A 27,683-nucleotide genomic window follows, 5' to 3' on the forward strand; every position below is an offset into this window, starting at 1 on the left:
GACGTTTTCAGGGCAATATTAAGCTAGTAAGATATCAAATATTATCCGCCTCCGTAGTGTAATGGTCAACACGCTCGGCTACCGTTCTGGAGGTCCCGGGTTCGATTCCCAGGGGGGGTCAAGTAAATATAAGTGATTTTTTCACTGTAATATTTATTCAATATTACCCTGGACTGGTACCAGAAGCGGAGGGCTGATCACCTTTCCTTCATGTGTAAACGATCAAGATAACACTGCGTTTATATGACACAGTGCCCTATGCACCATTGGGGTGCGGATAAGGGTTTAAGAAGAAGAAGAAGAAAGAAGATATCAAGATAAGGAGTCAGTTTAAAGATTTTAATGAAAGTCCACTGTTTGTTTAGTTTTATTGGAAAACTATCAATATATGGTACTATTGACATCTCATCAAAGATGAAGAAGAATATGGAAGTCTGGGCATTTACGGGGCTGACGACCGTCATAGGCTGGTTTAAGTGATCACTTTACACACGTGTAACATTCACCAATTCTACCCATTATTGACAACCACACTACTCAAATTCTTGGAAGTTCTATAAGTGTGAACCAATTCAGAAACATTGTTATTGAATCACTAGAACTTCACTAGAGACATCTATTGGTGAGATGTAAAGAAGCTTTTTTTATTAATATAAGAGTTTCTGCTTAATAAATAAGTATTTGGACACACTCAAAATGTTGTAAATATATGGTACGTTTACTTTGTTAAGAATAGTAATTATTCCTTCTAATTATTATGAAAAGCATAAAACGATATAAAACACAATATCTTATTTTATGAAGAGATGAATGAATGTGGAAGAGGTGACGATTGTTTGCAAAGACGTATTGGTGTGGCGTTCTATTCTCTCTACCTACCTCCGCGAAAGCGGCGTAGTGATTAGTTAGTTCAGTCTAATATTTATGCGATATTACCCTGGACTGGTACCTGGAGGGCTGACTAGCTTTCCTTCATGTGTTAACGATCAAGATAACACTGCGTTTATATGATGCAGTGCCCTATGCACCATCTGGTGCGGATAAGGGTGCGAAAAGTCAGTCCAAGTTTTGTGAAAAAATTGTGCTATTTGAATACATAATTAGTAAAAATAGAAATGCTGAAATATTTAAAAATTAAAATATTTATTTTAATGAAAAATAAATAAATATAATTAGTAAAAATAAAATAAAATTCATAGAATAAAGCTGGATAGTAAGAATATTATATGTCATTGTTTTTGTTTTTCTAATATACTCGTAATCTTCGTGATAACGCGTTAAAATATTCCGTATTTTTTTTTTTTAAAATATCAAATAAGAAAACAAACCTTTTTAAAAATACTGTATCAAAACAAATTTTCTTCCAAAAATCACAACACAATGCAACGTCCACCTTAGATCAATCACTTCACTGATTTTTCATCGCGGAAATCGAATCGGGATAATTTGTGTAATAATTTTTTTTTATGACTTTGTCGTACTGGGATGTTTTTACGTTTTGTTGGTGAAATCAGACGTGCTCTATCGACATACGTTACACGCGACGCACACGCTCCATCTGACTTGCTCTCTGTGGCGCGACTACATATATATTTATACAATTATATGTAAATATAATCTAAATGGTTTTCTTTGCGATTAGTACTTACTCATTTTTTTTTGTCTTATCTTCGTTTCGTTACGTTCTCATATGCCGGCCAATATACCAAGATATAAAAGTTCCGAATTTCTTCATTCATTCATTGACTTGGCGTTCATTTTGTAGATCTCCATAATTGTACTTTAAATCAAACACTGATTTGAGTATTGTTTTTTGACATCTCATCAAAGATGAAGAAGAATATGGAAGTCTGGGCATTTACGGGGCTGACGACCGTCATAGAAATGAAAATGGTATTTTCTGGCGTTTCTCATGTGTGTGATTATAATCCAATATTCGGATCTCACATACTAATATAAGAGTTTCTGCTTAATAAAAAGCTTCTTTACATCTCACCAATAGATGTCTCTAGTGAAGTTCTAGTGATTCAAGAACAAAGTTTCTAAATTGGTTCATATATTTATATATATATAGAACTTCCAAGTATTTGAGTAGTGTGGTTGTCAATAATGGGTAGAATTGGTGAATGTTACACGTGTGTAAAGTGATCACTTAAACCAGCCTATGACGGTCGTCAACCCCGTAAATGCCCAGACTTCCATATTCTTCTTCATCTTTGATGAGATGTCAAAAACAATATAAAAAAAATGACTCCTGTAATTTGAGATAATCCAGATTTTGTGAACAAGTATTTGGACACACTCAAAATGTTGTAAATTCTGATTTGAGTATAATAAAATGTTTATTTTATTTTTTAAATATAAAAACAAAATTTCTGTGACAGTTGTTCGCCTTGTTAGGGCATTTTGGGCACTAATTTATTTATTTATTTATTTACTCACACAAACGCCCAGAGGGCAATTTTTAGTTAAGTAAAAATTCAAGTAACAAAAAAAAAGAGTTGTTATAAGTAGAAGACGAGAAAATTCAGATACAAAGAATAACGAGAAAGTATGATCTACAATACAAAAATTACATGAATTGTCTAGCTGACAGAAAACTATTGCGTACAGCTTGATATCTGACAGAAAACTAATGAGATTAGTTTGAAAGGTGAAACAGAATTATTTTAGAATAAAAAAAGCATTTAAGTAGACTCAAATCAGTGTTCGATTTAAATATTTAATTACAACATTTTGAGTGTGTCCAAATACTTGTTCACAAAATCTGGATTATCTCCAATACAGGAGTTATTTTCATATTATTTTTTGACAACTCATCAAAGATGAAGAAGAATATGGAAGTCTGGGCATTTACGGGGCTGACGACCGTCATAGGCTGGTTTAAGTGATCACTTTACACACGTGTAACATTCACCAATTCTACCCATTATTGACAACCACACTACTCAAATTCTTGGAAGTTCTATATATATGAACTAATTTAGAAACCTTGTTCTTGAATCACTAGAACTTCACTAGAGACATCTATTGGTGAGATGTAAAGAAGCTTTTTACTAAGCTGAAACTCTTATATTAGTATGTGAGGTCCAAATCCTGGATTTCAATCACACACTTGAGAAACGCCAGAAAATGCCATTTTCATTTTTATTATTTAAGCTTATAATTTGACCAGATAATTTATTTACAACATTTTGAGTGTGTCCAAATACTTGTTCACAAAATCTGGATTATCTCCAATTACAGGAGTTATTTTCATATTATTTTTTGACATCTCATCAAAGATGAAGAAGAATATGGAAGTCTGGGCATTTACGGCATTTACGTGGGTAGAATTGGTGAATGTTACACGCGTGTAAAGTGATCACTTAAACCAGCCTATGACGGTCGTCAGCCCCGTAAATGGCCAGACTTCCATATTAAATAATAATAAAATAGTAAAAATATTTAATGTTTCATGAAGGCCAATTGGGGAAATGGTTATGTTTCATACACGAAATGAGAGAGTTTCATAGTTTATATCTTCCTTATTCCTTTTCAGATTTTTATAAGAAAAGGTATCATTTATCTAGGTTTTTTCACATTATATATTTTTGTTAATAAAAAAACGTCCTTAAGCCCTATTTTTAATTTACATTTTAAATTAATTATGACAAATTTTAAGGCGGGATAATCGGTAACCCGCAACATAATTTTCTTTATACTCGGGTAATATTTGACGGAATTGAATTTATTGCTTATACAAACGTTTCTGTATTGAAAATATAAGGTTTTCTTCGAAATAAATACTTACATGGTTTTAAAAAAGATTTTTAAAAAAAATATTTAAAATAAATCTTATTCCTTCATATATTATTTTGTATATTAAAACCATTGTAAACATTGTAATTTTTAAAAAAATATTCCCATTGTGAATCATTTGTCTTATTTCTCTCTTTCAAAATTTTATTTTTGTATAAATGTCAGACTAACAATTTCATTTTAATCTATATTTGACCCGATGATGGAATGATTATTCCGAAACCGGTACTCACGAAGTAGTGTTTTTAAAGTGGTATTGACAAAGTGAACCATGAATGAATGATAAGGAGAGTGTTATTTTCCAATATATATTTTTTTTAAATGTGCTCGGAGATACGTGTGGCTTCTCCCACAGTAACTAATTGTAGGTATGTCACGTAATTAATTGTATACTTGCGAGTACCCCCTTAAAATCTATTGTGACACGTGTTTCGATGCATTTCGCATGATCTTCAAACACCGTATGTGAAGCTTAGTCTAAATTTTAGAGTTGTGTCCTTGTGACGTAGGATGAAAAGGAGGTAGGAATAAAATAAAAAAAATGGATAGATATCACCACAAAGTGACTGCTGTAACAATTATTAAGGGAATACTCGCAATAACAGATCTCATTCAGCATTCCGCAACGCTAGAAACCGCACGTATTTTCACGCCTGATTTTTTAAAGAATATTATAAGTATAATAGTTTTTTTTTGTATGAAAATACATTATTTTTTTAAAAATATTTTTTTAACCCCTTACCTTTCAATAACTGTTTTCTTTTCAAAACCATATATTTATTTCGAAGAATATTTTTTTTCCAATACGAAAACGATGTTTTAAAAAGAACATTCAATTCGTATGTAGGGGCTTAACGAAAATCGCCAAGTGAGTATGTGATCCCGACAGCTCGATATTCCAGGAACTAAAGTATTAGAATAATATTATATCCTATACCAACCGCAGTATAATAGCCAATAATCAATAGTTTGATATCAGTATGCTGGAACTGATTATACGTAGTATAGTATCACGCGTGATCATCTAGTCCTTAGAATAGCTCTGACCCATTACAAGTCAGGTACGTTCTCCGAGAAATCGCTCCCTTCATCTGACTCACAAATCACTTACGTATTGTGACTCAATTACTTATACGTAATGCGAATCAATTAGCAACATCTGCTATCTAAATACATGATATGTCAATGCGTGCCCTCTAATGTTTCTATAACCCTTTCAGATCACCAAAAAAATCAAGGTAGACAGCTACACAATCCAACAGGCAAAAATTCATTTGTCCTATGCTCCATATACAGTAAACCCCCCTACAACGTTGACATAGGTACCCCTTTATATTAGGAAATTTTATAAGGGTTTAATGTTTTAAATTGTATTTTATTTATTGTTTCGGCATTAACTTTGTGGTAAGACATGTTACAATGATTTAAGAAAACACTTCGTTTTTTACCACTTGAGTTTTATTATAGACTACATGTTTCAGAAGTTAAACTTCCATCATTCAGGTCTGTATAATAACTATGTAATATATATATATATATATATATATATATATATATATATATATATATATATATATATATATATATATATATATATATATATATATATATATATATATATTGTATATATATTACATAGTTATTATACAGACCTGAATGATGGAAGTTTAACTTCTGAAACATGTAGTCTATAATAAAACTCAAGTGGTAAAAAACGAAGTGTTTTCTTTAATCATTGTAACAAGTCTTACCACAAAGTTAATGCCGAAACAATAAATAAAATACAATTTAAAACATTAAATAATTATATATATATATATATATATATATATATATATATATATATATATATATATATATATATATATATATATATATATATATATATATATATATATATATATATATATATATATATATATATATATATATATATATATATATATTACATAGTTATTATACAGACCTGAATGATGGAAGTTTAACTTCTGAAACATGTAGTCTATAATAAAACTCAAGTGGTAAAAAACGAAGTGTTTTCTTTAATCATTTTAAATTGTATTTTTACATTTTAACTAGCAGGAAATTACTGTATTGAGTAATTTAAAATTGAAATACAATTTAAAAACATTAACTTCCCTATAACGTTCCATCCGATAACGCGGTACCTATCTCAGCGTTATGGGGGGGAGGGGGTCAATAATACTAATGATGAAAAAATTTCGACCCAGGTGCCAAAATCCTCAACGCACATTGCTTAATTTTATCGATAATTATTTTCTCAGACTTGCATTCTTTCCTCATACCATTCAAATTTTATTTTATTCACTTAACTGACTATTTAAAAATGAGAATGTTTTTTAATTGTTTTTTTTTTTTATTGTACGCATATTCCTCATAACGTTTTCTAGTTTTGCGAGTAACGCACATGTAAAGCCGAGGTCATTATGGAATCAGAGGGTGGTGTCATGAATGGAATCGGCCTACCCGCCTATAAAAATCAATTCCTAGAATTTTCTAACCCCCGTATTTCCCTTTTGGGCGATGATTATACGATACGCCGTTTTGAGTAATGACTAACTGACCGCGTCCTATTTTATGATAATATCGACGTACTGTGACGTCCATGGTCTAGCTTTCTTATACTTTATACGGGGGAGTAAATGTGTTCAGCGTCATCCTCTATTTTAAAATGAGTAACTCAAACCGCATAATAATAGGTTCAGTGCTTAAACTAAGCAATGCTAAAAACATCCGCCTCTGTAGTGTAATGGTTAACACGCTCGGCTACCGTTCTGGAGGACCCGGGTTCGATTCCCGGGGGGGTCAAATAAATATAGGTGATTTTTTCACTCTAATATTTATTCCATATTACCCTGGACTGGTACCTGAAGCGGAGGGCTGATCACCTTTCCTTCATGTGTTAACGATTAAGATAACACTGTGTTTGTATGATGCAGTGCCCTATGCACCATGGGGGTGCGGATACGGGTTTGAATGAAATGAATGAACTATTTATATATAACATTTTGAGTGTGTCCAAATACTTGTTCAAATACTTGTTCACAAATCTGGATTATCTCCAATTATAAGAGATATTTTTTATATTATTTTTTGACATCTCATCAAAGATGAAGAAGAATATGGAAGTCTGGGCATTTACGGGGCTGACGACCGTCATAGGCTGATTTGAGTGATCACTTAAACCAGCCTATGACGGTCGTCAGCCCCGTAAATGCCCAGACTTCCATATTCTTCTTCATCTTTGATGAGATGTCAAAAAATAATATAACTATTTATAGATTTGGCGTTTAATTTGTAGAACTCCATTTCAATTTGTATATTAATCTAGTCGAAACAATCGACAGGTATCTATGAGGAGATGCATGAACGTGCAAGAGGCGAAGAATGTTTGCAAAGACAGAGTGGTGTGGCGTTCTATTCTCTCTGCTTACTCCTGCGGAGAAGCGGCGTGATGGTTAGTTAGTTTAGTTAAACTATGTGTTAGTATGTTAACTACGTTATAGTGACATCGCCCGTAATTTCGAAGAACTCTTCATTGATTAATAGCGATTTTATCGTCAGATTAGATATCGTCTCTCGTAGTATAAATTTTAAAGATGGATGTACTAATTCGTTATCCGTTAGATTGTCAAACATTATCTGCTGTTATGTATAAGTCATTGCAAAAGGTTCCTATTTGTTATCATTTAATAATCATTTGATTATATCATTCTTTTATAAATATGATATTGTTATCATTAGCTAAAGATAGACGCAGTAAAAATATATATCATTATCATGTCGCTCACTCCTTTCAACAACGTCATATATCAAAGAACTTGATTTTTCAGGAGATCGTTTTCAAAGTTTAAAAAATATTAAAAAAATGTATTAAAAATGAATATAAAAAACTAACTAACTAACCATCACGCTGCTTCCCGCAGGGGTAGGCAGAGATAATAGAACGCCACACCACTCTGTCTTTGCAAACATTCTCGCCTCTTCCACGTTCATGCATCTCCTCATACATACCCGTCTTGAATGTTTTTTGCTGATGCTTTGTGGCACATTTTATAAACCTTTATAAATAAAACTGCAACTTTGTTTTTGACCACATAGAAATTTTAAATATTTTACCTATTCCTAGAAATATATTGTACGTTATATAGGGTAAAGCGGCGTTACAATGGCGTTCATTCAATAAGCCAAGAAGTAATTCACGCGATGGCCTTTGAAGACCCCGATTAGATGTGCCGGTATGCCAAGAAGCAAGAAAGTAATAAATCTCCCGACTATGCACTGGACGCTAGACGAGCCGCTGAACATCCGTTTTCATTTTATTTTTATTTCTTTTACTGCCCGATGGGCAGTTCTGACGTCACGAATTTCATTATAGTGGAAAATAGTCCAATAGGAAAATAAACCCGAAAGTTGTGAGGTGTTATTTAATCTGTTTTGTTGAATATCGCCTATATTTGTAATTCAGTAAAAGAAAAATTTTTGATTTGAAATTTCATCGGCTTAAAGGAAAACTCAGAATGCGACCGGTCGCGCTAGGGGTCTATTGTGTTTCCGCGCACAGTATATTTTTTTGAATGTATATCTTTTTTTATGTTAAAAATATTTTTATAATATTTTAAACTTCATAATGTCTCTTTTAAACCATATATTTATTGAGAAAAAAAACTTATTTTGTCAATACAAAAACGATTTTTTAATAAAAAATTCAATTACTTCAAAACGTCAAATCATACTTTGTTTTAAAGAAAATTACATTGCGATTTATCGTACATTTGTTATTTATTCGATAGAAATACGAATATGATTTTGAGTTATTAAAAAGTAAAAAGTATTATAATTAAATTTAAAATATTAAAATATTTTTTTCAATATATAAATTTTTAAAAAATAAATCCATATTTTTTTAAATCGCTTAGACACGTCTGGCCCCTCGCACAGACGGTCGCTCACTGAATTGGATGCTTGCAAGTACCCCCTTAAACTTATTTTATGTGATAGCCTCAATTATAATATTATCTATAGTTAACATAAACAATTTATTATTCAACGCGGCTTGTTTTATATATAAGTGCAAGTGATATAAATATCAATTAATAAGATTCAATTAATTAAGATAAATATTGAATCTAAGATTCTGGGCCTTATTTGTCACGTCTGATAACGCAATCACGATTCTATTATTGTGTGTGTATATATATATATATATATATATATATATATATATATATATATATATATATATATATATATATATATATATATATATATATATATATATATATATTTATTTATATATATATATATATATATATATATATATATATATATATATTTTTTTTATATATATATATATATATATATATATATATAGGTATATATAACGTGGTAATATTTTCCTTCGTAAATTGGGTGTAAATAATATGTAAAGTGGGTGTATAATAATAAAATAAACAATGTGTTGCTTTGTAATTAAAGTTTATAATTAAAGTTTATTCTTAATTTATCTTTATAACATTTTTCTATCTATCTATCTATCTATCTGATTCTGACAGTTCAGAATATTATATTTTTTCTATCTGATGTCTTTTGTTTTATTCAGTGCGACGCATGCGACATCTGGTGGTAGAACTGTTTTATGTAGGTACTATTTGTAAGTACTTAATAAAATGTATAGGTAGGTTATTTTATTACGCACATTTATATAGATATCGAATAAAAAACTTTGTCCAAAATATGTATATAAATGATACCAAAGCGAATATTTCAGGTAAATTAAAAATAGGGTGTTTTTACTTGGGAGGAATATCTAATTTCACATACTCAACCTATAAAAGACTGTGTTAGACACGTTTTGTGTTTATGACAGCCGATATAATCAATATTTTCATTCACCATTTTCTTTTGCAAAATTCGCCTTCGTAAAAACGTTGATTTCGTAAGTTGGTAACGAATTACGTCACAGAAACGAATCCATACTACTACTATTACAGCTCTATAAAGCAATTACATAAAGGGATACGCCCCAAAACGTTTTATAGTTGTTATGTTAGGTTATGTGTATGTACATCTTACTTATTTATTGATTTGGCGTTTAATTTGTAGAACTCCATATTAATTTATGTATTAATTTTAAATCAAACACCGATTTTTTGAGTCTACTAAGTTGTATTTTATTAACAAAAACACATAAAAAATTATATTGTGACAATTGTGTCGCCTTGATTGGGCATTATCAAACGAATGTTTCGTTTGATATGCCCTAACAAGGCGAAACAATTGTCACAAAATAATTTTTTATGTGTTTTGTCCGCCTCCGTAGTGTAATGGTCAGCATGCTCGGCTACCGTTCTGGAGGTCCCGGGTTCGATTCCCAGGTTCGATTCCCCGTTTAATAAATATAAGTGATTTTTTCACTCTAATATTTATTCAATATTACACTGGACTGGTACCTGAAGTGGACGGCTGATCACCTTTCCTTCATGTGTAAACGATCGAGATAACACTGCGTTTATATGAAGCAGTGCCCTATGCACCATTGGGGTGCGGTAAGGGTTTCATAATAAAAACAATTGTTAATAAAATACAACTTAGTAGACTCAAAAAATCTGTGTTAGTTTTAAAATTAATACATAAATGTACATCTTACGTTTGAAAGTTGTTAGGTTAGATAAGGTTATGTTCAAGTGTTACATTTTAAGTTGTTAGGTTAGGTTAGGTCATGTGCAAGTATTGCGTTTTAAGTTGTTAGGTTAGGTTAGGTCATGTGCAAGTATTGCGTTTTAAGTTGTTACTTTAGGTTAGGTCATGTGCAAGTATTGCGTTTTAAAGTTATAGGAAGATAGACAGTGAGCACCTTTTCGATCAAACTGAGAGCAGTAAATAGCCCGATGAAACCTTTATTTATTTTTTCACAAATACGTACTCTCGCATGCCAGTCGGCAGTTTATAACGGAAAGCCCACAACAAGTACTAATATTGTGTATTAATTTAACAATATATTTTCTTTTATGCCTCGGTTTTTACGTAATCCGAGCACTGCACGACCCGAGCTGACATCTTTTTAGAATTTATTTAGCGAAATGAAATCAGTTTTGTGCACGTTTGAACTCTGGCACGCGATTCAACGTGCCGCATGCCGGTACTCCCCTTCAAGTTCATCGCGAAACGGAAACTTTAGCTCTGCATACCTCCTTAGTACCTCCATGGTATATATATCGTAGTCGTACAGGAGAACGTGACCAACTAACAAAACGTAAAATGTTCAGGAGGGCCATTTAAGTCACTTTTACTTGACAAGAAAATAAGCATCAATGCAGTTAGTCATTTTTAACAAGTCAATAAATTTTACTTCCAAGTTTAAAATCCTTTGGGATTTTTTCAGGGCAATATTAAGCTAGTAAGATATCGAATAGTCAATGATCACAATGTTCACCTTTTCCTTTATGACTACGATATGCCTACATAAATATTATTTTTGGACATCTCATCAAAGACGAAGAAGAATATGGAAGTCTGGGCATTTACGGGGCTGACGACCGTCATAGGCTGGTTTATCATTTTACACACGTGTAACATTCACCAATTCCAACCATTATTGACAATCACACCACTCAAATTCTTGGAAGTTCTATATATATGAACCAATTTAGAAACCTTGTTCTTGAATCACTAGAACTTCACTAGAGACATCTATTGGTGAGATGTAAAGAAGCTTTTTACTAAGCAGAAACTCTTATATTAGTATGTGAGGTTCGAATCCTGGATTATAATCACACACATGAGAAACGCCAGAAAATACCATTTTCATTTTTATTATTAAGCTTATAATTTGACCAGATAATTTATTTACAACATTTTGAGTGTGTCCAAATACTTGTTCACAAAATCTGGATTATCTCCAATTACAGGAGTTATTTTCATATTATTTTTTGACATCTCATCCTACATAAATACATATTATTTAAATTTATTCTCTATTTATTTTTTTGCATTTTGCAATATAATAAAATTACAAGTGCAAAAATATTATATTTTATTAATACTAAAAAATCCCACAGAGGCATGGCCTGTGTGTGGGTATAAATTTTATTTTAGGTTATAATAAAGTATACTGGAAAAAATACAACAGATATAGAAATAAATTTATATTAAAAGTGCTATAATAAACTACAAATGTTTGATTTTAACAGAAAACAAAAAAAACCCTGAAATATTCAAATGAAAAAAGACAGTAAATATGTCGCTCACTCCTTTCAAGAACGTCATAAATCAAAAATCGTCAATTTTCAGTTGTGCATGTTTTCGGAATTCCCAGAAAATGTACTATATCTCAGCAAAAGAGGCATATTTTTAACTTAATATTTACCCGCTACAGGGCAGAAAGTGTTGTTTTTGCATTTTGAAGAAAAGGTATTGTTTAATTATTTTTTAAATATACTAAATATTTTTCAAATGGAGAAAAAACCTTCAGGTTTTACCTAAAAAGATCTGTTGCACAGTAAAAAGTTCAATAAATAGCTTGATATTTATTTTTAATACATTGTATTATATTTTTTAACTTTAAAAACGTTCTCCTGAAAAATCAAGTATTTTGATTTATGACGTTCTTGAAAGGAGCGAGCGATGTATTATATGAGTTATAAATTAAAACAAGAAGATACTTTCATCTGTTTTTTTTAAAATAAATAATAATAGCATAATTTGAAATCGAAAACTTGTTCTTAACATTCTTTGTAATTATGAATCTTTATAAATAAAAATGTAAATAAATTTTGATAGTTCCATTTATAAGATTCTACATTTATAAAAAAATGTGGAAGAGGGACGAGAGGGAAGAAAAGGGAAAAGATAAAAGTTCAAGTCAAAGACAAATCGTCCGAAACGAGTCGACAATGTAAATGATTTAAGCGCTGACAATGTCGAGTTGAACATATCGAAATTCCCATATTCATCGTTAACCAATTTTGATGAACGATAAATATCAGAAATCTGTTTATAGTTTGGTCTACTCGTGGGAAGCGCTAAGGTGTCAGTTGCCCCGGTGATTCGACTAAGTACTCTAAAATATATACGTTCCAGAATTCAGGCGAGTCAATGTGCGTGATGAAAAAAAAAAGTACTTTCCCAATTCCTAGTATTAAGTATATTTTTTTATGATTTTCATGATTAAAGTAGACTAAATGCAGTCGAAATGCGATCTCTCCGAAGAATGTGCGACAAAACGATGTATGATAGATGTACGAATAGTGAAATAAGGAAGGAATGCAAAGCTGAGGTAAGCATTATCGATAAAATTAAGAAAGGTGTGTTGAGATGGTTTGGACATGTAGAACGAATGAGTGAGGAAAGAACGGTAAAACAAATTATGAGGCGAATGTTAGCGGGAAAAGAAGCAGAGGAAGACCGAGAAAAACATGGCACGATCAGGTATGCAAAATACTTGAAAGTGGTCAGGTTAGGAGTCGTAACAATCGGCGGGTATGTATGAGGAGATGCATGAACGTGGAAGAGGCGAAGAATGTTTGCAACGACAGAGTGGTGTGGCGCTCTATTCTCTCTGCCTACCCCTGCGGGGAAGCGGCGTGATGGTTAGTTAGTTAGTTTTTTTATGATTTTCATTTTTTTATCGTCGTCCAAGTCATAGGACTGAAGAGGTTATGGAGAGTTTAGGGCTGCCTAACTCGTTTATGGCTCTATTTTAATTATTTTCATTTCGCTATCGAAATCCTCAGATTGCAGATAGGCGCTATTTGGCCTAAGTATGTTAGGTATTTTATCCGTTTTAAAGATGTTATCACGAGTTTCGTGAACTTACAAGCGTGCTATTTCTTATTTTGTTAATTTTCCTTCCCTAACTCGCCTTTTTCACTTTAAAGGCGATTTAAATGATAAATTGTTAACACCAAAATGTTCCGCTTGGTGTTGCGACACAATGTGCTTATGTGAATGATACCGGACTAAATTTTCGTAATTTTCCCTGTTCTGTTTCTACATATGTATATATCGACTATTCCAAACATTTAACAATTTCTTTCGTATCAATTCATTAGCAAAACTAATGGGAAATCTATTTTGTATATCAAAAGCATTGAAAACTTGGTGGTATGGTAATATAACACATCATACTTGGTGGTATGGTAATGTAACACATCAAACTTGGTGGTGTGGTATCATTAATCGTTCACTTTGTGTAATACAAAAAATGAACGATGAATGATAAGGAGAGTGTTCAGGGAGAATCGATTATACTCCGTTGTTGTCTTTTATGTAAAGTTGCTTCTTTGGTTGTAGCATCTGCTAATTCGTCACCAAACATTCCTTTATGTCCTCTTATCCAACCAAGCTTTAGGCACCTTGTGCACTACATGGAACGTTGCGCGTAAATGCGATCACGCTAAACTGTCGTAGTCGCTTCTATTTTTCAAAACCGGACGGTAAAATTCCATGTAGTGCACAAGCTGCCATACAATTCTATTTCTTGCCTATATTTTTTTTCAATTGATTCTCTTGTTTTTATTATTTTTAGATTTACTGATCTTACATTACAAATTTAAAGTACCATTATTTTATTAAACATGTCTCCTGGCTTCATTAGAATATATTTGATTGCATCTCTTACTGCAATTATTTCAGCTTAAAACACGGAATAGCAGCGATCCAATTTTATCCCGGATAGTTATAACTCGAATCACTGGAAGTGAAATTATGGCGTCTTGCGGTATTCAATTGCCATCAATTTCGTTGATGGATTTGTCAGGGTGATTTCTTTTTGTTATTTAAATAATATTTGGGTCACCTACTTACCGGGCCCACGACACCCACTTACCACCTTGAAACCGAGATGTGTCGAAGCAGCATCCATCAATATGCTAGATAATGATTCGATTTGATGGGTAGCTGTCATCAATTACTCCGAGATGTTGTTAAATATTCACGGGAAATGAAACTTAACTAGCGCCTACACTACTGGAGACAGCGATACCTCGTAGTTTTGAAAAAAATCAGTTATATATTTGACTAATTTAATGAACTAAATTAAACGTATCGTTCACAATGCAATGCAAGCGGAGTGGTTGTTAGTTAGTTTTTACAACATTTTGAGTGTGTCCAAATACTTGTTCACAAATCGGGATTTTTGCATTTTTTTGACATTTTTGACATTAACATAGATGAAGAAGAATACGGAAGTCTGGATATTTATAGGACTTACGAGCTGCAAATACCCAGACTTTTATATTCTTCTTCATCTATTTTGAGATTTCAAAAAATATGTAAAAGTGAGTGGTTAACCTATTTTTTGACTTATAAAATGTATATTGGATATTTTTTTTGTTTCTTAGAATATATAGAAAAAAATATTTCAATATTATATATATTTTTTAACTCCTTACTTTACAATAACTCTTTTCTTTTCAAAATCGTATAATTATTTCGAAGGAAAACTTATTTTTTCAATGAACAAACGTTGTTTTATAAAAAAAATTAATTACGTAAAATATTACCTGGATTTAGAGAAAATTAAGTTGCGACTCAACCAATGCTGGGCCTTAATAGCGCTTATTCTGTAAATTGTTGCTATGTCTCGTGTAGGTAGTAATATTCCTTAAATTGTGGATAAAGTTGTCATACTCTGTTTACTCTCCACCAATAACCTAGTTATGTTATGGGTGGGGGGTGAAAGGTGCATGACAATTTTTTTTCTGTATATATAATGAATATGTATATGTATGTATATATATATATATATATATATATATATATATATATATATATATATATATATATATATATATATATATATATATATATATATATATATATATATATATATATATATATTTGTGTGTATGTATGCGTATGTATATGTATGTATGTATATTTATAAATATATTTTTAAACTTCTTATCTAGAAAAAAAAATCCTTTAACCACCCTTATTAATTCCTCTCCTTTCCTTCTCCTTCCTGCTAAATCTATTATTTTATATAATACCCTTTTTTGTTTTTTTTGTTTTTTGTTTAATCTCTGAATGTTTTTTAATAGTTTTATAACATAATTGTGGAATTGTTTAATTGGCATTTTTTTTACGTAACTATTTTTTGTCAATGTAATGTAATGTTTATTATTGTTAATGTAACTATTGTTTTATTTTTTTTTATGTAAGCTGTACAATTCCCGAATAAATAAAATAAAATAAAATAACGGTGGACGATTCTGGACGTCTTATCTATCGTCTATATGTCTAGTCTGCATAATTTGATCAATGCATTAGTGAAGTATGCCAACGGAGAGAAGAGAGAGAGAAAGAGGCCTTGGCCGTTCGTGTGGCCGCCCACCTCGCAAGCACCTCGGCAGCGCACACGAGTATACTCGTGTACACGTATACGGGCAGTAATTAGGCGCGAGTCGTCTCGCTGCGCAGGTCAGGGGTCGCCATAGCGCCGCGACCCGCAGGGCATTGCGTCCAGTTAATGAACCGAATTCGGTATTAATTCATCTACATCCTTTCGATGATTTCGCTCACTCCTTTCAAGAACGTCATAAATTTAAAAAAAACTTGATTTTCAGGAGAACGTTTTTAAAGTTTAAAAATATAATACAATGTATTAAAAATAAATTACTAGCCGTAAGTAATAAAATAGTAAGTAATAAAGTAGATGCCGTAAGTAATAAAATAAAACATGTCGCTCACTCCTTTCAAGAACGTCATAAATGAAAAAACTTGATTTTTTAGGAGAACTTTTTAAAGTTTAAAAATATAATACAATGTATTAAAAATAAATTACTAGCCACTTATTGAACTTTTTACTGCGCTACAGATCTTTTTAGGTAAAACCTGAAGGTATTTTCTCCATTTGAAAAATATTAAGTATATTTAAAAAAAAAATGTACTAAACAATACCATTTCTTCAAAATGCAAACACAACACTTTCTGCCCTGTAGGCGGTAAATACTAAATTAAAAAAAGCCTCTTTTGCTGGGATATAGAACATTTTCTGGACATTCCGAAAACATGCACAACTGAAAATTGTCGATTTTTGATTTATGACGTTCTCGAAAGGAGTGAGCGATTTGTCGTCAACTTTTTGACCACGCTCAAATTTAAAACAATGTAAAAATATTAGTATTTAATATAGTTACCGAAAATATTACAATTTTATTTATTTACTTGACCTTTCTACTTTTAACACTCTCTATGCTACAACATTTTGAGTGTGTCCAAATACTTGTTCACAAAATCTGGATTATCTCCAATTACAGGAGTTATTTTCATATTATTTTTTGACATCTCATCAAGGATGAAGAAGAATATAGAAGTCTTGGCATTCACGGAGCATCTCACCAATAGATGTCTCTAGTGAAATTCTATTGATTCAAGCATTATGTGTCGAAATTGAACCATATATATAGAAGTTAATTTTTTTTAGTAATGTGGTTGTAAATCATGGGTAGGATTTGTGAATGTTACACTGTGTAAATTGTTCATTTAAACCAGCCTATGACGGTCGTAAGCTTCATAAATAACCAGACTTCCATATTCTTCTTCGTCTATATTGAGATGTCAAAAAATAATAAATCTTATACTAGTTACGCTGTGCCTCTCCAAAAAAGAGACGAAGCACTTCAAAGTATTTGAAATACTTGATCACACCAAGTTTTCCTCGGTCTTCCTCTGCTTCTTTTGCCTTTCTTTAATAAAGTACATTATACCATTGAAAGAAAACACATTATCATTGAACGTTTCTTTAAAAAATGTATTTATTTTATTTTTGGTAGTAGTGAACTGAATATTATGTAAAGTTAGGTACTACTTTACTTTTTTTTATATACATAAATTAGCGGGTATTGGGTCATTTTTACCATATGTATGTACGCCTTTCGCACTGAATTATGTAATATGTTAAGTGTGTGGTTTCCGGATTTGTATGAAAATCGGAACGATACGTTTAATGAGTTTTTTGAGGCATGCCTCGAAGTGCGTGCGCTCCAAAGAAGTCTCTAATATCGAATTTTATTGCTCAGCTGTAAAGATTTCATAAATGCTTTTTTTCCACAACAATGAATTCAATGTCGTCCACTTGGCTAGTTTAATGCCTCTTTAGTTTTCCTAATGACCTGCGGTACATTAGGCGGATGGTACCAGTGCCGGATCTGGAGGAATATTCGTGCGTAAATATAAAAAAAATATTTATATATGATACGAAAATGTAAAAAAAATGTGGAAAATACTCTTCTATCCTTCTTCTTGGTGGTGTCTTATGGCCTGTTTTTAACATGTCCGGGAGTGACAAAAAAAAAATGCTTTGCAAGAGCAGATCTGTCAGAAAGCCTAGATGCTTCTGTATCAGGCGGGACAGCTTTCAATGTCCGGGAGAGAGTTTCTGCGGATAAAACTGTATCTGTGGAGTGACTTTCTTTTTGCTATTTTTTTTTTTAAATTTTATAATCTTAATTTATGTATCAAATGTTAAGTCAAACACTGATATTTGAGTCTACTAAGTTATATATTATTGTTTTAAAAACAAACCACATAAAAACCAATTTTGTGACAATTGTTCTAGTTATGGTATTTTCAAACGAATGTGAAGATTAAATATTATAATTTCATAGTCGATGCTATAAGCAACATTTTTTCTTGAATAAAAAAATATTTACACCAATAAACATAATTTATATCAAAATTATCGAAACATCGATAAATCATGTTTTAAACATGTTGATTGACATGATTTATGTTTTAAACATAAATCATGTTTAAATCATGCCATGAATCATGTTTTGTATCAGCCATACTTCCGGACAGGCTAAGAGGGATTAGTCTCCTGCGATGTCGATTCCTTGCTGTCAATCCATCTCCAGTGGTCTGTCCGGGAATCGTCTCTACCTTGGGGTTGGCCGTCCAGTGCAATGTGGGGGAGTCTGGAGGGTCCCATTTTCCTCACATGCGCATATTGTCATCTTTGTTACCTTCCCAACCGAACGACATATTCGATCTCGCATATTTCTCTTATCCTGGAGTTCGTTATTCTGTCTCGTAGACTCTTGCCAGATATGCTCATTAGAGTCTTCATTTCTGACACTCTTAGCGCGTTTTTTGTTACTGCGGTGACCGCTCTGCATTCGATCCCATATGTCATGATGGGTCGCACACAAGTTTTATTTATTTTAATTTTGCTGCCGATCTTCTTGTCAGGCTTTTTCCATATATATAATTTTTCTGGTATCCTGAGATGACTGCATCCTTGTTTCCTAGCCGCATCACTTCACATCGTAGATCTGTATGCCCACACAAGTCCACATTCCGATATTTGAACTTTTCCACCTGTTCCACTAAAATGCCACCCATAGTCACGCTATATCCCACCGGGATCCGAAGAACAGCGTGAAAATTGTTGGTGTTCTCTCCTATAAGTGAAATTCACTAATAATTCTTCACATACATTTTTTTGAAGAGTGACTCAGAAATAATTTTTAAATTTTAGATAATTTTAGACCGGTTGATTATTACCATCTTTTTTATTATTTCTTCCGAATTTATTTCAAGTCTGAGTCCGCCGCTGTGGGGGTGTGTCGTTTATCATACAAATGTATTACAACTTGAATTCTTTAGTCTGAACAAGATAGCATCTATTTTACGTAAATTTTAATTTAATCTTCACGTATTGAAATTTATTCAATTTTCAAGTAATTTCAGCGAAACATGAAATGTCGCTAAATTACACTCGCGCAAATTGGGGCAATCCATTAAGATATTTCCTACCTTTTTGTATCTATTAAAAACCGAATCAATTAATGAAAATAAAATAAAGAGTTCACGGATTTGTGGAAGTCTGGGTATAAGAGACATCAATGGAAAGGTAGAGGAAATGCAATTAAGATAGTATGGGCACATAGGACGCAGAGAACCTGATTATATTGTGAGCCAGGCAATCGCCATGGATCTTCCTCAAAAGACATCTTACATAGAGAAAGATTATATAATCATAGAAAGAAGCCATGGATGCTACAGAAAGATAATATGATCCGATCTTGACTATATTGTGAACCAAACAGTCGCCATGGATCTTCCTCGAAAGATATCTAGAAGAAGACCAAAAAATTCATTGCTGCTACAGAAAGATAACATGTTTCGAATTTGATCATATTGTGAACCAGAAAATCGCCATGGATCTTCCTATGACGACATCTAGAGGAAGACAAGAATTCATGGATGCTACAGAAAGATAACATGATTCGAAGACATGACCTAGGTGACATTGTCCGTGATAGAAGGACCTACAGCCTGAGGACGAGGAGAGCTGACCCCAACAGTTTACAAAGACGATGAGTTGGGATAGAACCAGGAAGGAGAGAGATATATCATCCGTAGGTGAATAATCCAGTGTCTAAAGAGAATTAATATTATTAATAATAAAATAAAAATGATCACGTATGGTGCTCTCTGACGAGCATGTAATGGAGTTTTAGTTGACAACGCTAAAAAACCTTTTAAAAAACCTTTTAAAAAAACCTCATGAGTGTATGTGAACCTCATGTGAACAAAGTGCTCCTTGATGTGTATTGTTCGCGAATTTTTCCATTCGTTTTTATTTGCTTAGGTTTACCATATTAGAGTCCAGAAAGGAGTGACGCATAGGCTCATAAATAGAGGTCAAGAAACACATTCATTTTACAATCCGAGATATCCCCTTCCTTACCCCCGCTCCGCCCCCAGACAACGGCGAAATGTAACCCAATAAACCAAACATAATTTAACATAAATCACCAACAAAACCAAACATAACATTAATCAAAACGGCAATGAAAAAAATAAGTTCAAACTCAACATACTTACTGTATGATACATATCGCTCACTCCTTTCAAGAACGTCATAAATAAAAAAACTTGATTTTTCAGGAGAACATTTTTAAAGTTTAAAAATATAATACAATATATGAAAAATAAATATCAAGCCACTTATTGAACTTTTTACTGTGCAACAGAACTTTTTAGGTTAAAGCTGAATGTATTTTCTCCATTTGAAAAATACTTGGTATATTAAAAAAAATAATTAAACAACACCTTTTCTTCAAAATGCAAAAACAACACTTTATGCCCTGTAGCGGATAAATATCAAGTTAAAAATATGCCCCTATTTGCTGGTACATTTTCTGGGCATTCCGAAAACATGCACAACTGAAATTTGATGATTTTGGATTTATGACGTTCTTGAAAGGAGTGAGCGATGTGTAGATTTATTTTCTATGTAAGATTTATTTTCTTTTCCCATATAACACTGATTAAATTATCAACTTTGACTTATTGTTGTTTTAAATTCAAATTAGTTTTATTTTAAAACTAACCCGGCTACGCGTTGTTGTGGCTCTCTTTCTCATCTTTTTTGAGGTCTTCCGACCCTCTTTTATTCTCCCAATGTCTCCATCTTAAAATTTTAGGGGTCCGTCGTAAATGTGGTATGCATATTAACACGTTGAACGCAACCTCTTGACCAAATACAGCGTGAGTAAAATATAATTCCAATCATGGATTGGATTTTACGTTCTGTGAATTGGATACACTTCACGTTTGCCATGTAATGTAAATGTGTGCCCTTTCTGTGTGGCTCCCTGTACAAATTACTCAAGTTGGCCCACATTTTTCTCTGAAAACTAATACTTGAAATGAAGTTGGACCAGGTTTTTCTCTGAAAACTAACACTTGGGATGAAGTTGGACCAGGTTTTTCTCTGAAAACTAATACTTGGTATGAAGTTGGCCCAGGTTCTTCTCTGAAAACTAGTACTTTGCATTGCACAGTTGTGGCCCCAAGGATCGTTTTTTTCTAGTTTGGCAGTCAATATGTAAAAATGTAAAATAAGTGGATTCACATGTTTTGGTTGTTGTTAATCATTGAAACAATGAATGTTGAATAAGGATTCCATAATGCCATGATATATTCATTTCCTCGATGACGGTGCTGACAGTGATTTCAACACTCGGACATTTACGCAAATTATCTGCAGTAATTATGCCATTACAATACAGTCCTCGTATTACTAATAGGCGATTGAAGGCACCGCACCTACTCCTCGAGATGATACCATCCGTGGAGGAGAATTTCCTCTACTGCATCGTGCAAAACACCGCAGGAGTCGTCAACATGGATTCCCAAATGTTGCTTATCTCATAGACATCGTGCAAATATTCGAAAAAATATTTTTTGACTGAGTATCAGAAAAGTCGTCTCGATATGTCTTGACATATGTATTGTAACTGCAGACAGTTGGTAGAATTCCATATTGAATTGTTGGGTATGATATCCAAAATTAAACAAGGTTTATTGGATTGAATTCTACATTTATTTATGTATATGTTAATATGTGATGCGTTTCGTCTTCTTAAGACATTATCAAACACTTGACAAACTTGACTTATCAAACACAAACAAAATGTCTTGACATGTCGGGAGGAATGGCAACCTTTTACTAAGCAGCTGGGGAAAAAAATCTTTCAATTGTGCCGTTATTACTTCTCACGGAAAAATGTTAGTATCTACATTAAACCGTGTTCCGAGTCAGCCTTCTTGGTGAAAACATTTATTTCTTTTAAATATGCTTCTTATGCCTTTTTATTATACCTGTTTATTGTTTTTATATTTTGCCATGTTGGTATTATAATCATAGTTTTGGTTATTTAAAAAAAAACTTTTTTGTTACTTTATTATTTGTGTTCCAGTCTTGTTTACCTTAATTCCATATCCCAAAATGAGAAATAGAAATTACTCATCGCGAATATTATATGTATATATGACTTATGTATGTAATAAGTTTTGAAAAAAAATAAAATGAATAAATAAAATGACATCTAAATAAAAGTTTTTTTTTATATGCTTAAGAATAACTTTTGTGTTGTCTGGCTCGCGCGCCACTCATTGCCGACCTCTTCAATGTGCATCTATGTCATCTTTGTTGAGATGACGGAACCTGAATGGTATCAATAAATTAATATTCAATGCGGTCTAAAGCATATTATGTACAAAACTACCTATATTTTTTCAATATAATTTTATGAATTCTCGTGTATTATATCGGCATGGTCCAATGTTTATTATTATGCTTATGTTATTTGTGTAAAAATATATTAAATTTAGCCAAAAATATTTTTCGGTGTCGCAAACGGAATTAATATCAAGATAGAAATAATAATAAAGAATGAGATAGAAGATATAGAGAGAAATATATTTTTTAGTACACGAGTCCATTGACAACGTTATTTACTACAGTGTTCCGCAAACTTTTTCTGTTCAAGGTACACCTGCTAAATCAAGAAATTTTAGAGGTACACCAAAGATGAAATCAAAGTTTATTTGTTAATTGGTATATTGGTTAATCATTAAAATTAATGTAATGCGAAAACATGTATTACACAAAATCTAAGCCTGCTTAACACAGCACAGGCGATACAATTTTGAAGCAATTGTTGATAAGGCTGCTCTCATCTCTTCGTTGATCGTCCACAGGCGTTCTCTCTTATTTAACCCGTAAGCTGCGGATCGCATCTATTGTCGTTTTTTTATAGAAGTACCGTTGACTGCGGATCGCATGCATAGTCGTTTTTCAACTTTACGTACTTATATCAACACCTATGGATATTTTTTTGCACTTAAATTTGGTTCGAGGCATGGATAAATTAGTTCTCTTTGATTTATTGTCATAAAATATCAAAATTATTTTAATTTAGTGTCAACTTTATCGTGAATACTTCCGGTCGGCTCGTGCTCCGCAGACACGACAGCCGCGTCTTCTATACAGCCGCCATACTTTAGGCCGCGAGTCCGTAAATGTTAATATTTTTGTGTAAATACACCATAAAAACATAATAAGTAAAGTGCGTTGTGTACTGTGAACATCTATGATGGATATACGAAAGTTTCACAAAAAAAAATAGGCAAAAATATGCTTTTTTTGTCAAAAATATTGTAATGTAAAATAATCCAGCACGGGACGGAAAGTTTGACACTCGAAATCGAGCAGCTTAGAGGTTAAAAAAAAATACCAGTCGAAAATCCTAATTCGTACAAATAAGTCGTGGCAAATGGTAAATGAATTGCAACAGCACGCTTTGAAATCAGTGGATACTATTTTTTTATATGCAGCCAAAAATGTGCTAGCTGTGTTTCGGAAAATTTCAGTCTTAATGTCCGATCAGTTTTTAGCTCCATGAATTCTTCTTGATCGTTTATTGGCAAGTGACTTTTTCCGCGGCACACCAACTAATCACCACGGTACACCAGTGTGCCGCGGCACACACTTTGTGGAGCACTGATCTACTAGATAAAATAATGATTATAAAAGGATGATGGCAGAATACACAGGAAATATTTTTTGTAAGAACTTTCGTCAAACTGATCAAACTTTTAGCATTTTTCTAGAATGCTGACATGCATTTGACCTTATATAATATTAGTTTTACCTATTGTATCTTAGATTTATCAACGATTTAAAAAAAGTCTCCTTATACCGATCAAAGCTTTCAGTACAAAATGTTCGTAGACCTTTAAAAGGCTTGTCACTTGTTAGCGGGTGATCGAAGTAATAAACATAACATATTTTCAACGACGCATTGTTTTGAAGAACGCGTGTTTTCAATTTTCAATTAATATATTTATGCTGTGAATTATTGAGTTACATATCATCACATGGTTGATAGATAACACCTAAAATGGCTATATATTATTACAGCTTTATCCACAACATGCAGTTTTCGCAGTTGAATGAACTGGATTTAAAAACACATGGCCTTTTAACGTTGCACCGATCACATGTGCGCTTAGATATATTATAGATGTGCATATACTAGTATGTAGGTTAATGCGTGCATTCATTGAATTTATGTATTGGAAAACAACATAGCCACAGTCGAAATGGGACTAGCGCGTTTATTACAATAAATCGATCATGTTTACGAACGTTTTTTCTTCATATCAGAGACAGAGGTTAATAGTACACGACTTTATCTAATGTTTGAAATGAAATGTTTGCCTGTTTTGTTGATCTGCATAATATGTACTCGTACAAGCAGATACGGCTTTTTGCTCTATGGTTTTTAACCTTTATGTCTCCGATTTCACAAACATTCAGGAATAAATTTAACAAATTAATAGAGAAAAATCACTACACGATGTTATTATATCGTAGTCATACAGGAGAATGTGACCAAGTGCATTTTTTACAAAAACGTGATTATTGACTAATTGATATCTTACTAGCTTAATATTGCCCTGAAAAAATCTCAAAGTATTTTAAACTTGGAAGTATAATATATTGACTTGTTGAAAATCATTTTCGTGCCAAGCAAATGTGACTTAAATGGCCCTCCTGAACATTTTACGTTTTGTTAGTTGGTCACTTTCTCCTGTACGATTACGATATGAAGAAAAAACTATTCACCATTTAAAAACGATAGTTGTTTTGTTCCTATAATATATGTATACCTACTGATAATATATCCGATAGGTGAATAATCCAGTGTTTGATAAGAAGAGAATAAACAATTGTGTCGGGTTGTGGTCCCGTTGTTAGTGTCGCGGACTCTTAAGTCAGAGTTTCTCGGTTCGAGCCCACTCTACCACAATTTGATACCTAATCCTAATAATGAGCCGCTTAGGCTCACAGAAATAGTACGAAATTGAAATAATTATGTAAATAATAATAAAAAAACACAAATAGTTATCTTTTAATTTAAAAAATATACAAAAAATAAAGAAATATAATGTGATAAAAGAACTATATAGCTTTTTCCACTTTTACTTTACCAGTGACCGGGTTTCGTCGTTACTGATATCGTCTGTCTGATAATAATGATAATAATGAATATGGCCAGTTTATAAAGCGCTGTTTTCGTTAGAAATCACCTCAAGGGCTCTTTACAATTAACGGTAATTTTAATTTGATTAGTAACATTTTAGTAACAATTGAGAAGATTGAGAAGAATGTGAAAAAAACAGTCAAAATGTATTAAATATTCAGCGTAATTCAAACGATGAATGCTGTAAATGGTGATAGAAAAACGATCGATGTGATCTATTTATGTATGAAATGAATTCGGGTAGAAGAAATAAACGACACCTCCGGAAAAACGATTGTTCGAGGAACGATAGATGGAGGTTTCACTGTATACCGTTCTCTCCGATAACGCGGTACTTATTTCAACGTTATAGGGGGGTTTACTCTATTTATTATTAAGTATATAAAAATTATACCGGAATGTCGACGCAAGGTTAAAAGTTAGTAACATTATTGTGTGGTTCTTTTTTTTGTTTGTTTTGTCTCTAATTCGATGCATCAAAGGCCAATGTCGTGTGGGTTTATCAATCTTTTATGTATGTACGAGTAAAACATATGTCTGGAATAATTGATCGTTACAAAGGAGTTTTACCTTTTTTTATTTGGAGCGACGACGCCTGTCGAATCGGTAATTATTAATATTTTTAACGTTTGAGAATTTAATCGACGAATGTTTGAAAACACGTTTTTATAAATTGTAATTAAAACCAGTAATCTATATGTATTTATGAATTTTTGATACAACATTGCATTGAAATACGCGCGTTTTTATCTATATACAGTCTTCATAAATAAAAGCGTAAATGTTAGTTTGTTCAAAATCTCAAATCTCCCGTGACTGGTGTTTTTACGTAACAGTTAAAAATTGGATTTTTGAAGAAGAAAAAAAAAACACCAGGTTTACAGCATGGCAGCGCCACCTGTTAAGCGTAAAAGCAAAATACACACACACATTGAAATACGCGCATTTTATCTATTGTATATACAGTCTTCATAAATAATCAGGTAAATTTTAGTTTGTTCAAAATCTCAAATCTCCCGTGACAGGTGTTTTTACCTGTAACAGTTAAAAATAGAATTTTTTTGAAGAAAAAAAACAACAGAATTACCGCATGGCAGCGCCATCTGTTAAGCGTACAAGTCACACACATACACACGATACTAGACATTGTTGATGCTGGACGACAACATTGACGACATTGGAGTGGACGTATATGCTGTGCAATGCTCAATAAAAGCAACATTTAGGAGTTTTTTCCCGTTTTTTAAAATAAAAATTTTAAATCACATTTTCATATGGTGTACGGAGTGCGTGGAAGTTTTTGGTATCGTAAGGAAAGGGTAATTATCTATAACCTAACTATGAGTATTTCAATGTTTTAGAATAAGTACACGAACCCTGATGATGACAAGGTTCTCGTTGAAACCGGTTGGAAAAAAGTGTACCAATAAAAAGTCGTTAAAACAAAGTTATTTTATTTTATAAAGTTTATTATTATGGATATTAACCCATTCAGGAACTCACAACTAACTATATATGACCAACATTATTCGATAAATCATATCTGTAAATTTGGAGATGCAGCTATGAGTTATAGGGACTTTTAAATCACGACTTCAATAATGTTTATAAAAACGTGGTGGCCGTTTAAAAGACGTTATTTTCAACAGCAAAAAATGTTAACTGCATTACATGTGTAATTAAATCATATGTTTTTGACCTTGGTCGTTTCATTAAAATATCCACAATAACACAAAAACCGCCAATACCCGTTGCACCACCCTCTACAATCGGCCAATTTTTATACTAGTTAGATACCCATATTTGATTGATTGTTATTATTTTAAATTAACGTTTTACTTAGTAAATACCAGTATTTCTTAAAATCTATTGTGACACGTGTTTCAATGCATTCCGCATCATTTTTAAACACCGTATGTGAAGATGATTTTAAATTTTATTGTTGGGTCCTTGAGACGTTGAAGGTTGAAGAGGGGATAGAGGCTGTTTTTTAATTTTTATTTATTTATTTAA

At 32.2% G+C, this 27,683-nt stretch overlaps 2 protein-coding genes across 3 annotated transcripts in view; one reads left to right on the plus strand and one right to left on the minus strand.

Moving 5' to 3' along the window:
* Positions 1 to 27,683, plus strand: part of LOC148307809 (RNA helicase aquarius) — a 120,952-nt gene that overhangs the window by 42,950 nt on the left and 50,319 nt on the right. The window lies entirely within an intron of this gene.
* The window catches only part of LOC148307811 (G protein-coupled receptor Mth2-like), a 56,165-nt gene that overhangs the window by 14,361 nt on the left and 14,121 nt on the right, over positions 1 to 27,683 (minus strand). Inside the window, exon 1 of one of the 2 annotated variants that reach the window (XM_088262755.1) lies at positions 1,329 to 1,565. The exons of the other annotated variant lie outside the window; for it this stretch is intronic. The gene's annotated coding sequence lies outside the window, so the exon portion shown is untranslated. Of the gene's footprint in view, positions 1 to 1,328; positions 1,566 to 27,683 lie in introns of those variants that run through there. 2 annotated transcript variants of the gene reach the window in all.

Source organism: Brachycentrus maculatus, unplaced genomic scaffold, assembly GCF_059751285.1.
Source record: "Brachycentrus maculatus isolate JH-2025_06_01 unplaced genomic scaffold, ASM5975128v1 h1tg000188l, whole genome shotgun sequence".
Classification (NCBI taxonomy): domain Eukaryota; kingdom Metazoa; phylum Arthropoda; class Insecta; order Trichoptera; family Brachycentridae; genus Brachycentrus; species Brachycentrus maculatus.